Source organism: Parasteatoda tepidariorum, chromosome 10 (genome assembly GCF_982258835.1).
Source record: "Parasteatoda tepidariorum strain Cologne lab strain chromosome 10, Ptep-v5.0, whole genome shotgun sequence".
NCBI lineage: Eukaryota > Metazoa > Arthropoda > Arachnida > Araneae > Theridiidae > Parasteatoda > Parasteatoda tepidariorum.
In genome coordinates this window covers 24,137,868-24,152,534 of record NC_141764.1, presented here as the reverse complement: position 1 = coordinate 24,152,534, position 14,667 = coordinate 24,137,868, and the positions used below count along the sequence as shown (strand labels likewise).

The 14,667-nt window shown below is 33.5% G+C and overlaps 1 long non-coding RNA gene across 2 annotated transcripts; it reads right to left on the bottom strand.

Moving 5' to 3' along the window:
• Window positions 1–1,356: 1,356 nt before the first annotated feature.
• On the bottom strand, window positions 1,357–7,198 carry LOC107443389 (uncharacterized). 2 transcript variants are annotated; one of them, XR_011637512.2, is made up of 3 exons: window positions 7,042–7,198; window positions 4,262–4,421; window positions 1,357–1,687 (listed from the first exon to the last, which is right to left on the bottom strand). It is a non-coding gene; the product is annotated as an uncharacterized LOC107443389 (long non-coding RNA). The 2 variants fall into 2 exon arrangements; XR_015429802.1 differs by lacking the exon at window positions 7,042–7,198 and adding an exon at window positions 6,899–6,917.
• Between the last annotated feature and the right edge of the window lie 7,469 nt (window positions 7,199–14,667).

Here is a 14,667-nt window from a genome sequence, read left to right as displayed (position 1 = left end):
AAATACCAATTCACTAGTATATAAGGCATGTTAATTTTATCTGGAGGTACCTTTTGATAGATGAAGGTTGACATGGTCGAATTAAACATCCCCTTATTGGTGACCTACTGACGTGATATGAACTCGTCCGCAATAAACAGATGATGTGCTTAAAATATAGAGCTAAAAAGAAAAAAAAAAAAATCCGGTGAAGTAATTAAAAGTCTCTCGGTTAATAAACAAAAATTGAAGAAAAAATTTCGGAATTCGTATAGACCAGCCATCGTTGGGATTAGAACATGGGGGATCTCGGGTGAGTGACCTAATATTATAGTAGATAATTAGACCTTCCAAATGCAAAGCTTTTGAATTTAGGGTGATCGCATTCTTTCTTATTAGCCTATCATTTAGTATTTATATATAATAAGGCATATTACACTAGAAATTGAAATTGTGTGCTAATTGAAATTGATCAAATGAGAGCGGTAATTTAACCTTGCTTCTTGTATATCATAACACCCGGTGGCTGAGCGGTAGCGCTTCGCGCTGTCGTGCCACAGGTCCCTGGTTCGATCCTCGGGCCGGGCAAGGTTTACTCAGCCTTTCATCCCTTCAATGGGTCGATAAATGAGTTCCAAGCATGCTTTGGAACTAAACACTGGGGGTCCGCGTCCGACTGACCACCTGACCGGAACATCTGCTCCTGCACCTCAGAGCCCAAGGTCAAGAAAACTGAGATGGGCACAGTAGGCCTTGGCCCTCTATGGGCTGTCGCGCCGCTGAGAGTCTTGTATATCATAGGATAGTAAAAGACAAAGTATTTTATAGTGTGCCAATAATTAACCTTTAAAACAATTTATTATATTATATTATATTATATTATATTTATTATATTATATTATATTATTTTTATTATATTATTTATTATTATTATATAATTTATTATTATATTATATTATTATTGACCGCATAACTAACCTAGATAAAATTTTATTGCTTGAACTGTCTAGAATAAATAAACGGATTTTCATAAATTAAAGAAAAAAAAATACCAGAATTTGAAAAGTTACTGTTTAAAGAAACTGTCCCACATTATAGTGCAGATTATAATTTACCAGATAGTTATGTATTGAACTGATAATTATCTTGTTACTAAAATTAGCATACATAGGAAATGTGTCAGTTTGGAGTACGAAAAGTACCTCCAACATCAATACAGATTATTAGTTGAGCCATAAACTCAGAATTGAGTCTGCTGTTCAACACCGGTTATAAAATAAAAAACCTGTTTCGACAACGAATTTTTAAATTCCATAACTGAGGGGAAAAAAAACAAGTTTATTACAAGCTAGATAAGATAAAATGTACGCCAATCAATATATTTTAAAACACTTTATTTTGTTCCTTATTCTTAATCTTTATACAAATCTGTATGCAATAAAATATTTTATCGCACTTTTAAATGAGATTAAAAACTATGATATTACAACTCTTTAAAAACAATTCGCCCAGGTTTTTCGATTCACATAATTGGCCACGAAGTTCACATCTGGACTGCAACGTCATACGGTGGTGGATCCAGGTCTTCGTAAGAGGGTGGTCTTTCTAAATACCTGTTGAAAACCTCTATTGTTTCCATTACATCCTCTGCTGGTTCAGTAATTTCAATGCGAGGAATGGTAACAATTCTTTGACGATTTCTGGAAGGCTGTAAATGTAATAAAGTTATCGTTTTGAATTCCGTTGAAACTAATGGTGGCTATAAAATATTGTTACAAATATCGAATCATTTTGTTGTACAAATATTTAATGGAAAATAATAAATACACAAATATGATGAACACTAAATGGAAATTTACCTTAAAATTTATTTGTTCGAATCTCAAACTTCTTTATCGATTGCTAAAAATAATTTCTTAAGCCATTGTCCGATGGCGGCACGAATCATTTTAAGAGGTAATTTGTTCCATTCATGCAATAAAGAAGCTCTGAGGGAGTCCAAATTTCTGTGCTGCTTAGCATAACTTCAGACTCTAGCATACCTCAAACACAATAGTTTAAAGATTTAGATCTGGTGAAGATGGGAGCAAATTTTTTTGCTTAATAAATTTCGTACAATCGACATGGAGCCGAGCCCGTGTTGTTTTAGCTAGGTGTGACGGTGCAGAATCTTGCTGAAATAGCCAATCCTTTTTTGGATACCATCTGTCAGCATGTGGCAACAAATGCGTAGCCAATACTTAATTTTTGTGATATTCAGTATTGATTTTTGCCCCTTTATCGATGAATTTCCGAGGAAATTTTCCGTTATTTGACACTTCAGCCCAAACCATTTCAGAATTCTTGTTCCGAAAGCGTTGCACTTTCAGGTATCTCAACAAAACTCCCGGATATTGTGAACGAAATGTTCGGTCTCGTGCCTTGCTATACATGTACAATGTTATTTTTGTGAATATAGTGAACCAAAAAAGTGAAGAAGTTGGATATAATGCAACTTTTTTCTGTCTTCGACTGATTTTTTTCCTTTTTTTTTTTGTAAAAATTTTGAAATTTCTACTTCAAAATAAATACATATACTGATTTTTAAAACAATCTAATGTAGCGATAAGTATTTTTTCTTGTTTGCTTCTTTTATCTCACTTTTCCATCCCTAAACAAACCAAGCAGATGCTTCCAACCTAGGCAGATAATGCACCTGTAAGGTGTCATTGGGATTACTATGCATTTTCTGTCAGAGGGAATGAGTAATTATTCATTTTTGGTCAAAGGGTTGGACACTAATCTGTGTTGATAAGGCCTTCATTTCAACTCCTTTCTGCTCTCAGTTCAGTTCTCAAATTTAACTATGGCGAGCAGTAAACGTAAAACGTTCTCTATTGATGATAAAATGGGCATAATCAGAAAAATTTAAAATGGATGTAATCAAGCTGATATTTGCAGGAAATATAAACTATCCAAATCTACAGTTTGAAAAATAACAGTAATAAAAAATAATCATTCAATAATAATAGATTCAATAATATTTCAACTATTATTAAATAAAATAAAATTTTTTACATGGATTATCTTTGGATAAAGAATTTTTATAATTGTGTGCAAAACGTTTTCGAGCTGCTTAAAAGCTTTCCAAGATGTAGCAAAAAACGCTAAAAATGAAATCGACCCTTAGTATCCTGAACTTTTGAACTCTCTCCTGCCTAACTATTGAGACTATATGCTCTACACCAGGGGTTTCCAACTTGCATGTGGCCGGGGGCCACAATAAAAAACACGAGTCAAATGGCGGGCCACAACTTTATCAAAATTTTATGTAGGACTTTTATGTTTGAAGGAACATTAAATATTATTTTATCAAATTTTTTTTTTTTAATATTTAAAAGTAAAATAACAAGCATTACAAATAAATCTTGTCACGTATCATTTTGAATCTTCTCTTAATCAGAAACTAAGTGACAATTTTTTTTTCTTTTAAATTTAATTCTGTGAGAAATTAAGATTTTTTTCGTTTTATTAGGAATTATAACAAAAAAAAAAAAAAAAATTCTCGAACATCTCTGAAATTAATTTTTTTCTTCTTTTCCGCTCATGCGATAGTCAGTTCAAGGAATTTAAATAAAACATGATATTCATTCCCTCTTTTATGCGTTTTAAAATTTACAAATGTAAATGATTTCGTCCAAAATGAATGGTTTCAAAAAGCTAAATGAAAGAATTTCTTCTAGAAAATTTCGGAAACGCACATGCCAAATTATATTCACAAAATACAAAGAAAGAAAATGAAATAAAAAAGAGGTATGCGATTATTTTTGTGTTTGTCTAAATATTTTCTTGGATGTAAACCCTGAGAAATAAATTTTTTCCACCGTTGTTATGTTAAATTTCACAGAAACTAAGAAATTAGTTTTTTTTTAAACGACAGAAAAGTATTTTAAACCCATATAGATTTTTTACGAAAATTGATCGAAAAAAAAGCAACTAATATATTTTAGTTCGTTGCGACAAAAAAATGCTTCTCTGGCCGCCAGTTGGCAACCACTGCTCTAGACTGCGGCTACCGAAATGTTTTGATGGTCAAAATTCCAAACCCATCGAAACAAAAGTACTTTTATTCAGTCAAAGTACGTTTTTGTGTCCTTTACCATCTCTTTCTTAATAGTTAGTTCTAATTAAGTTGTATGATTATGATTGGTGCTTAGTTCGCCGAAATCCAATCATTTGCTCAAAAGTTATTCAAGGTGATATTTTGCCCACTGTATACTCTAAAAAAAAAGATCTTTCTTACCGTTATTCTGGATGTCAGTGACGTTGATGAGTTTTGTTGTGCCATTTGTATTTTATACAGCAATATTCCTTTTTTGTAGTTTTTAACTACTCTAAGAAATCCACAGCAAACACCCAGAATCATCAACACAATGACAGCAATTCCTGACAACAAGTTCCACCTAAGTTCACGAAGAGAAAGAATTATGTAACAATCAGGGACCAATCAAGACAAATTCAGGCACAAGGCCCACCAAATTCTCCGGGTCCCTTACAAAATATTTTGAAACTAAATTACTGAAGTTTACATAATATTTTGAGTAATTAATCCTAACAATAAAAAAGAATCTATTTTACTGCATGATTCAAGATAAACATTTTAAGAAATTTTGAAAGCAGACAATTTAAGATTATTTATAGATGAAGTTTACGTATCTATAAATTAAAGCAAAATATAAAACAAAGCAATGTTATGTCAAAATAAAATAGTTTGGTGACCACAAACAATTAAAATAATTGATTTTTGCTAAAAGTCACTGATTAGCTGAATTATTTTTTTTATTGTAAGATGTAATTATTTTTTTATTTAGTACTTAAACCGACACAAAGTTATCCCACCTTCCATTAGACTTTTTACTAATTTTTTAGGCCCCTGAGAAATTGTGTGCCCATGCCTATTGGGCCTAGGCGATAATCAAGCCCTGGTAAAAATAAAAAACTTTCAACTAGGAAATTTAAAAAAAAAAAGGGGAATTAAACAATTAGAGAAATTCCTAAAAAGTTTGAACTAGATGAGTGGGGAAGAAAGAATTATATAGTAAGTTATAATTAGCAAGAATCTAATACAGTATTTCGTATCAGGGAGTTCCACATAATTAGTAAAACAAAGCTGAACTTGAGAGGCGAAAGCGACTAACTAAAGTTGAAATTTAGCATCGTTGTTTACAAGATTACAAACTATTTCAAGCGAAGAGAGGAAGAAAGAAAATAGCTTCAATGAAGCCCATATTTCTTATGGAAGCAAATCTCTTGAAACGATAATAAACAATCGAGAATTATGGACGATTGTTTCAAAAAGTTTTCACAACAGTTATTTGAAAGTATTATTAGAAACAAAGCGGATCTGATAAAGATATATTGAATAGATTGCACAAAGCCCGAAGCAGCTTCGTAATTTTCGATGAACTCTGAAAAAATAAAAATATTTAGACTTAAACAGAACTTAGAATTTTTAATGAAAATGCAAAATCCGTCCACTATGAACTGGAAACATAGCATTGATGTCACGTTTTACGTAACACGAAGCAATAAACATATAAAGAAGAAGCTTCAAGTATCTATAGCGGGTCTAGAAGAACTTTACGTATCTAGTGGTTTCATAAAATTTGTGACACAAATTCTTACAACTGCAAGGCAGAAACGAATGTAATCATAAATTAAGCCATCACAGCGTCCCATTGAATATTTTCCAATCGACAGTCAGAATTGGAATTTTTTATCAGGTTTTTTTGAAATTCAATCTAGTGTCCACACTTCTATGCTACGTAGGAAGTAGTAGAGAGAAGGCAATAATGCATATCATTTTATAATGCGATACGATAAGGTCATATTTTTTTCGTCTTAAATTTTATTTTCAAAGGATCTAACAAGTGTGCATTTAATGAATATAAGTCCTTTATAAACTTTTACACGCAGAGAAAAAATAAATTAAAAATACCGTTTCGAAAGAAATCCGTATTTTTCCGAACGAAACTAGTTTCTCGATATGGGTAAAATCAAACATTTGCATAAAAGCAAAACAATTTGATCCTCAGAGTTATTCTTTACTTTTAAAAGTGCTCAGCGAAGGATTAAGAAACGTAAGTGAAGAGGGATTGATCATTTTCCATAAACCAGAGAAACTAAGAGCATAACAGTTTTTGATTGGGACCCTCAAGGCAAAAGAAAAAGAGTAAGGTCTAAAGCAATTTATTAAAAGATCAAATTTCGAAAGTCACTAAATCGAATGAATAAGAGCAATTGCACCAATTCTCAACAGAAACAGCCAGCTGATTAACACTAAAGAACCAGATAAAAAAGATAACATTAAAAAAAGATAAAGATAATTTTTTATGCAAAAATATTAGAAAACTAACATCTCCATATAAAAATAAATTTAAAAATATCTGAAACTGGTAACGGCTGAAAAAAAAAAAATCGGTTAATCGGTTTTCTTTTAAGTATGTATAAACCCACTTTTAGATTTGGCATCCTTTTTGTTTGTGATCTTAAACATATTAAAACAAAAAATTAATTAAAATAATAAAATTAAAAAAAATTTTTTTTATGCATTTTAAATTATCGAATTCAGGCCTATTTTTGAATCGTACATAATTAAATTTCATAATTATGTATTCTTATTTCAGAAAAAAAGCCTATATAAAGCTGTTTGTTTTGATCTAAAATAAGCTTTTGAAACTTAAAATATTATTGCAGATATAATAACCTAAAAGTATTCAAGTTGATCAAAGCATGCGAAACAATTTTCATTAGAAAAAAAAAAAAAGATCAATTTCTAAACTTTTATTTCAATTAAAGTTTTAATAGTTTATGATTTCCTTCAGCGATTCTGTTTAAAATGCTAATGACTAATATTCAACTCAGTGTTTGCGATATAAACCTTTGAAGTTAAAGCAAGAAGAAGTTCGAAGTTTTAATTCCTCTGGGTAATTAAAGATATGTCTCAAAACGAGCTAATCATTGATAATCTATTCTGAAGCTTCATTAATGAGAAAAGATCAATAATATATTTTTACTACTTACATTTTGGAACCCTTTTGATTTCTTTCAAATTACGTGGTATGAAACGCTAATAACTATCTCTTAAAAAAAATATTCCATGTCCAAACAACGCTCCAAATCTCCAGTAGTTAGAATTAGATTAACTGCCGACCAGGTGGCCGAGTGGTTAGCGTGCTTGACTGTGGAGCCGATGGCTGCGGGTTCGAATCCTGCATGGATGTTTCTTTCTCTCTGTGTTCTATGTTCTTTCTCCTTTGTGTGAATGTGACCTGCCCTATAAACGGGTTTGTGGTTGTGTGACGTGGGTGACGCTGATCCACCGCCGTGGTATCGCCACAGGTGCCCACTGGGTAACGAGAAGAGAGTAGCAGTTCTGGCATTCCTGAAGTCAATGGGACAATACATCCCAAGTGCCTGCCATTAAAAGAAAGGGAATTCGATTGACTTGCTTCGGTTGTTGCTGTTGTTAATTTACGTCGCACTAGAGCAGCACAATGGGCTATTGGCGACGGTCTGGGAAACATCTCGGAGGATGATCCGAAGACATGCCATCACAATTTTGATCCTCTGCGGAGGGGATGGCAACCCCCTTCGGTAGCCCGACGACCTGCGCGCGAAGTCGAGCACTTTACGGTAGCACAGTTTAACGAGGACCAATACCGCACACCCTCGGTCCCTATGCAGACTGATCCAAGTGGTCACCCACCCGCACACTGACCGTAACCAGTGATGCTTGACTTCGGTTATCTGCTGGGAACCGTGTCTTAACGATCAGTCCACTGCGGGACTTGACATGCTTCGGAGGAAAGCGTGACGGGCTTTTTTTCAAATATGAATTTGCCTGTTTAGCTACCAGCAACCTAATTTCGCTCTATTTGAGGATGTTTGTATTCATATACGCTTATGGACCTTCCAGGTCGAATATTATCGCAGCATCGCCAAAATGCTTGGTAGCGGGTTTGAATCCCGCTGTAACCGTGGATCCATAATTGCGATGTTCTTCTCTAAATTGTACTGTCTGCTCTTCAATTCGGCCAAGTATTACAAGCCGTAATTTGTTACGATCACACAGTTTGCATATCTGTGTAACAATGCTTGTTTAAGGGTAGACAAGCCGTTATTTTTAATGAGCACACCAGCGATGATAGATCTGAGATATCTTTTAAAGATATCTTAAAATTGAACTTTATGACATCATTATTGTATAGTATCATTATCAATTTCATGAGTTTAAATGAATTGAGACAAGCTTTACGTTAGAACAGATGGTGGATTTTGAGTATGAACCCAGGCTGTCGTAGAGAGGATCATTGGTTCTTCCCAAAAATGATTAATAAAAAGTATTGGTATTTTTATATTGGTATTTTTATTGGTATTTTATTTACATTGCACTAGAGCTAAACAATGGGTTATTGGCGATGGTTAAAGAAATACCTCGGAGAATAATCAGGTGGCAAACATTGCACCCGTTACATCCCATTTTACAGGGGGGGGGGTATTCACGCACCATCCATCCCTCCGCAAATCGTAATTTTAACCTGGTCCAGTGTACGATCATTTTCCGATCCAGCATATCCAGAAGTATTGTTTAATTATGAGAACTTAGAGAACTTTATGACCCCGACAGATTTAGCGTGCACCAGTCACCAATTTGTACACGGGGAGTCTTCGGCAGATGGGAATCGAACTCACCACCTCTCAGACAGGGACCCAACGCCCTTCCAGACAGGTTGATAAATTTTAATGCTTACAAAGATTTAGCATTATATTTACATTGGGGGGTCCCTGACCGATCGGTATCGCCCACCTAAAGCTGAGTGCAGGGTAGAAGTACCGGGTTTGAATTCAGCTGTTACCCTTTGTGCTGCCCTTCTCCGTATTGTGTTGTTGTTGTAGTTCATTTACGTTACACTAGAGCTGCACAATGGGCTATTGCCGACTGTCTGGGAAACATCCCTGAGGATGATCCGAAGACATGCCATCACAATTTTGATCCTCTGCAGAGAGGATGACACCCCGCTTCGGTAGCCCGACGACCTGCACGTGAAGTCGAGCACTTTACTGTAGAACAGTTTAACGAGGACCCATACCGCACACCCTCGGTCCCTACGCAGACTGATCCAAGTGGTCACCCACCCGCACATTGACCGCAGTCAGTGATGCTTGACTTCGATGATCTGCTGGGAACCGTGTCTTAACGATCAGTCCACTGCGGGACGAATTCATCTTGTACAAACAAATAAATAAAATAAGTTTTGCATTGTAAACTCCAGTTTAATAGAAATAAGTTTATTCAAAAATTTTTAACGGTGTTTTTTTTTATCTAGCTTATTTTGATTAGTCGCTTTTATTTCTTCACTCGTAAACACTAAAATTTTTTTAAAAAATGATATCAGGGATCAAACTGATGAACTTGAGTTACAAAATTGTCAGTTTATCTCAGATTATATTCAGTAAAACGGCATTTTTGTTTGCAAACTCATGGATGCGATAAAATATTTTTTTTTTCAATTTAATTAATTAAACTTATTTTTTTAGTTCTCATGAGTGATAAATTTTTTGTTCTTATAATTTTTTTTGCCTGCTACAGGTTATTTTTTATTGTATATTTTCATATTTTGGTCTAAAAACAAAAATTAACTGGAAATATTTATGTACCATCAAGCTCTCCAAAAAGGTAATTTAAGAAAATTTTTAACATTTCATTGTTATTAAAAACCCCAGCCAATGAGAGTACTTTAAATTATGCTTTATTTACCCTTTAGTCATAGTCGATTGCTATGCACAAGCAATATATCGACAATTTCCTTGTAAAGACATACAAACGCGAAAAAATATATATAAACCATAACTTAAACCATTATATTTGTAACTGCCATGCAAAAAACTTAAACCATTATAATTGTAAGGATAAAATTACACCAAATGTTTGACGCTGAGTTCGAGAAAGACGTTGTACAGTAGGGTTTCAAAGTAAACTTCGATCTGATGCTCGAAGTTTAGAATCACTGGCTGCCGTCAGTGTACGGGTGAATGACCATTTTGATCAGCCTGCGATGGAACCAAAGGTATGTGGTATCGGTCCTTGTTAAACTCTTCCATGAAACGATGTTTGACTTGACTCGCAGGTCGTCGGGCTGCCGAAGTGGGGGTGCCATTTCCTTCTGAATCAAAATTGCTATTGCATGTCTTCGGATCTGCTTTAGAGAAATTTCCCAGACCGTCGTCAAAAGCCCACTATGAAGCTCTAGTGCAACATAAATAAGCTACAACAACAACTCAATATGATGTAAGTAGATTATTTTAAATACTAAAATTTTTAGATTGCTGGTCACTTTTTATTTTGATTTGTCACGTTTATGCTTATCTCCTGTATTTTTATAAGTGATTTCAGGGTGTGAACTCTTGTAATAAAATTGCTAATTGACCTCAGATTTAAGGTATCCAACTGGCTAAAAATTTATATTTTCCACAAAAATTTCGATTTTTTTTATACTTTCATAATCGTTACTGAACAGCAGACCTAATTTTTGGGTTTAAGACTACTAATGTTCAACTCCATAGCCTTGTAATTCTGAACGCATCCATGCGATTAGTTACAAGTAACCAATTGTCTTTTTCCCCGGAGTTGGCTACGATATTGAGAAAAATGTTCTAGGCAACTCCAACATGAATATGGGGATTAAAAAAATGTTAACGCGGGAAATACCAAGCAAAGGCTTTTAATTTAAAAATACACTGGTGTAAAGAATACCGGAAAACGGTCTTTAACCATAAGGGAATATCAATTAAGGAATGTTGGGAAATAGTTCTAAGCGTTATAATAATATCAGTGTAAGGAACATTGAGCAAGTCAATACCGGGAAATGTGATTATTGTGTACACCGAAGAGCCATTACATTATGACCTCCCTACATCTATAACAATGGGCTCGCCCAGGTTTTCATGGTTTCTCGCCCTGGAACAATGTTTTCATGGGGCACATTAGGACCCATAATCCTCATAGAACAATCCCTGACGTCTGTAAGCTACTTGAACATAGATGCAGACCAGGTTCACCCATTCATGGCAACAGTTTTTCCTGCGGAGAATGGTGTTTACCAACAGGATAATGCACCATGTCGTAAGGGTCGAATCGTCTGGGATTGGTTCGAGGAACATTCCAGTGACTTTCAAGTCATGTCTTGGCCCCCAAATTCACCTGACCTTAATCCAATTGAGCATTTGTGGTCCTACTTGGAAAACCAAATTCGTGCTGCCACGCTAGCCCCTCGCAATGTGAGGGAATTGCAGGACCAGTTGGTGAAGGCTTGGTACCAGATAAATCAAACTACCTATCAGCACCTTGTGGAATCAGTGCCACGGCGGGTGCTAGCAGTTTTGAGGGCTAAAGGTGGTCATAATGTAATAAATCTTTGGTGTATGTTTCATCATACATATCAGAATTTATAAAAAAATAACCGGGAAAAGCCCGGTGTAAATGTGTGGGCCGTTACCCGAATTACATTTGCTAGGTATTCCCTTTTACTGCTTTTTAAGGCAAATCCCCTTTTCCCCGCATTATTTACACTGTTTTTTAAATTAAGCTGCTTTTCGAAGGCTACGTCTTAAAATGAAATGATGCTTTTTTGTGTGAATAGTATGCTATTTTTATAACTACCATGAGTTTGCAACTGTTACACATGGCAGCAAGGGTGCCGGCAGAATAATATAAAAGGGGGTGCAACCCTCTAACAAACTAGCCCTCCCCCCCAAAATTAAAATATTCTGTTATTACATTTTGTTTTGTTATTACATATACTTTCATCTGTTAATTTTTTCAAGATACATTTCTTCATTGTTAGCAAGATATTTAAAAAAAATTACGAATTTACGTGGTACGAAATGTGGAGGAATAGGGAAAATTCTTATGAATCCATCGAATACATCGATTTAGTTATTGAGGCCACACCGTTTTATCCAGCTGTAGCGGCGGCAATCAAAATTGACCTAACTCTTCCGGCTACTGCGTGCACGATTGAACGCACTTATAGAACAGTACAATGCGACGCATGAAGACATGGAATCGGTCTACAATGTCTCACGAGAGATTAAGTAGTTTGTGCATGCTCAGTGTGCATAAGAAAAGAATCAAAGATGACTCAGAATTCATTGAAAACGTTATGAACAGATTTGGGCAGCTAACAAGACGATTACAATTCTTGTTTGATTAAAATTTTTTTAATTTTTAAGTATCAATAATTACTTATCTATTTGTTTTTGAATAAAAATATTTTAATAAAAAAATTTATGCTCTTTAATTGTTTAAAAAAAAGGACAGGGGGGAGGGGGCAAGTGCACCTCCTTGCACCCCGCTGCCGGCGCCCTTGCATGGCAGTTAGGTCAAGTTTAGCCCAACTTAACGCTTATTTTTAAAATGGCGCAAAACGTCAAGATGGAGAAAAGCGACAGTTTTGTGAAAATGAAAAGCGTTTGTGGTCCAATTTTAAAACTAACTCCAATCAAAAAACTTACTCCAATGCTGCATTACTTGTGCTCATAAAAATTTGCAAAAACTGAGAATATAGTAGTGATTTTGATAATCTTCATCTAGGTAGAAAAATGTCACCAAATCGACGATTTTTAAACCAAACCAAACCAAAACTTGTCATAGGGTGAGGGTTTGAGAATTGATATTTTTTATTCAAACATATAAATTTTGTCATTCTAAAGTGTCATAAGTAAATTGGTCTATACATAGAAATAAAAACTGATTCGAAATTTTTCACCTAATGGTTTCATCCCAGATGGGAAATGGAGATATTTAAGATTTAGATTTCTAAATTTTTTACTAGAGATGCGAATAATTCTTAATCCCTTATTTGTTTATTTTTAGTTATTTTTTTTAATCTTAAACCTTTTTTAATCTTTTTAATCTTATTTTTTTTAATCTTAACCTTACCTTTCTTCTTGGAAAACTAGGAAAAATAAATAATTATTCATTTGTAATAATATTTCTCGTGTAATATTGAATTTATTCAAAGTAATAAACTGGACACGAAAGTTATATATATATATATATATATATATATATATATATATATATATATATATATAAACACAATAGCGAATTGTTGTGTGTGTGAAGAAAATTTAAGGAATTTAAAGTGTGATGTAAAAAAAGTACTATTTTTTCTTGAAGAATTAAAAGGAAGTATGATTTCTTAATTTTCCTTTTTTTACATTTATATATTGTTAAAATTACAAATTTTGTTTCAAAATTTGCTATTTTAGTAATAATGAATAAATTATAAAAACTGCTTTTTAAAATTTCAAAAATTACAGAAACGAATTTAAAACAGGATTTTTTTAGTTGGAATGGTTTTTTTTCCGGTTGAATTCTCCTCCCTCTACTGAGGAAATAATTAAAATATTCAAAGGAATTCAAATCATTCCTTAATTTCAAAGAATTAAAAAAGAAAAGGGTATTTCATAAAAAGATCATTTCATAAACATTTTTATTTATCATAATGAATGATTCCATCAGAGAAGCTTAATCAAAAACAAAACATTCTTATAAAATTAAAATATTACTAAGTATTGTAAAATGGTCTTTGTAACAATATAATTAAGTTTCAGATAGTTCATGAGTTTTTTTAATTTTTTTTTTGGTCATCACGCTTGATGGCCTTGCACCAATCCTGTCATTTTTCGCCTTTTCTTACATAATTTTTTTTATATGGTGTTAAACGCAAAGCTATTACAACGTGATACTTGTAACAATACTTGTTGTAAGTGCTTGGAGTTATTTTTGAGAATTTTTACCACTGTTTTACGAGTGAGCTTTTACTGTTCTGACTTCATCAGCCATGATGAGAAAACTGTGTTTTAGGGGGCGCGGCTAATTGAACAAATTTAAATAATGATTACAAAATGACTAGTTAACCCAATGAACTAAAATTGGTGTCTATCGTTATGAAATGGTTTAAAGTTTCATTTAAAAAGATAGAAAAATACCATCCAGGTTTCTCATTCCGTTTTACCCAGGATGTAGATTCTGACGTCATAAGCAATCCCCGCCCTCTTTTTGAGTCAAGTGAAGTTAGTTTCATTTTAAGCTAATTTTAAGTTTGATTTTAAAAATTTCAGCTCAATTTTGAACAAACTGATTTGATTTTTGAAAGTTTTAAGTTATTAACTATTCAAAATTTTCGAGATTACCCTTCACATGCATGTTCCTCATTCTTTAAGGTAAGATTACACTGTGCCATACCTGTCAGCTTGTTGAGGATTGGGAACATATATCAATCCATTGTTCTAATTTTAAACACTTTTGAAAGAAATTTTTTCATTCGAAAACTACCTATGAGTTCATTAGGCAACATTGATCAAAAACTAAAATTAAAAAGAGAATTGAGGAAACTGTGAGAAAATTGTGTTTAGTAGCAAGGCACCTCCCTATATTTTGATGACTTCTTGCTGCCCATTGCTGGGAAAGACATTTTCTAAATCTCAAATTGCTTTTCCTGTTCTGGTTTGATTTTTATTTGCCTTTTTTCTCTTAATTTTTTTTTTGCATTTTAATTTTATACTTTTTGTTTATGTCTGCCCCTATGTGATTTCTCATTTTGGATTTTTAATCACCAGTGGCCCTAAAAACATGTCTTT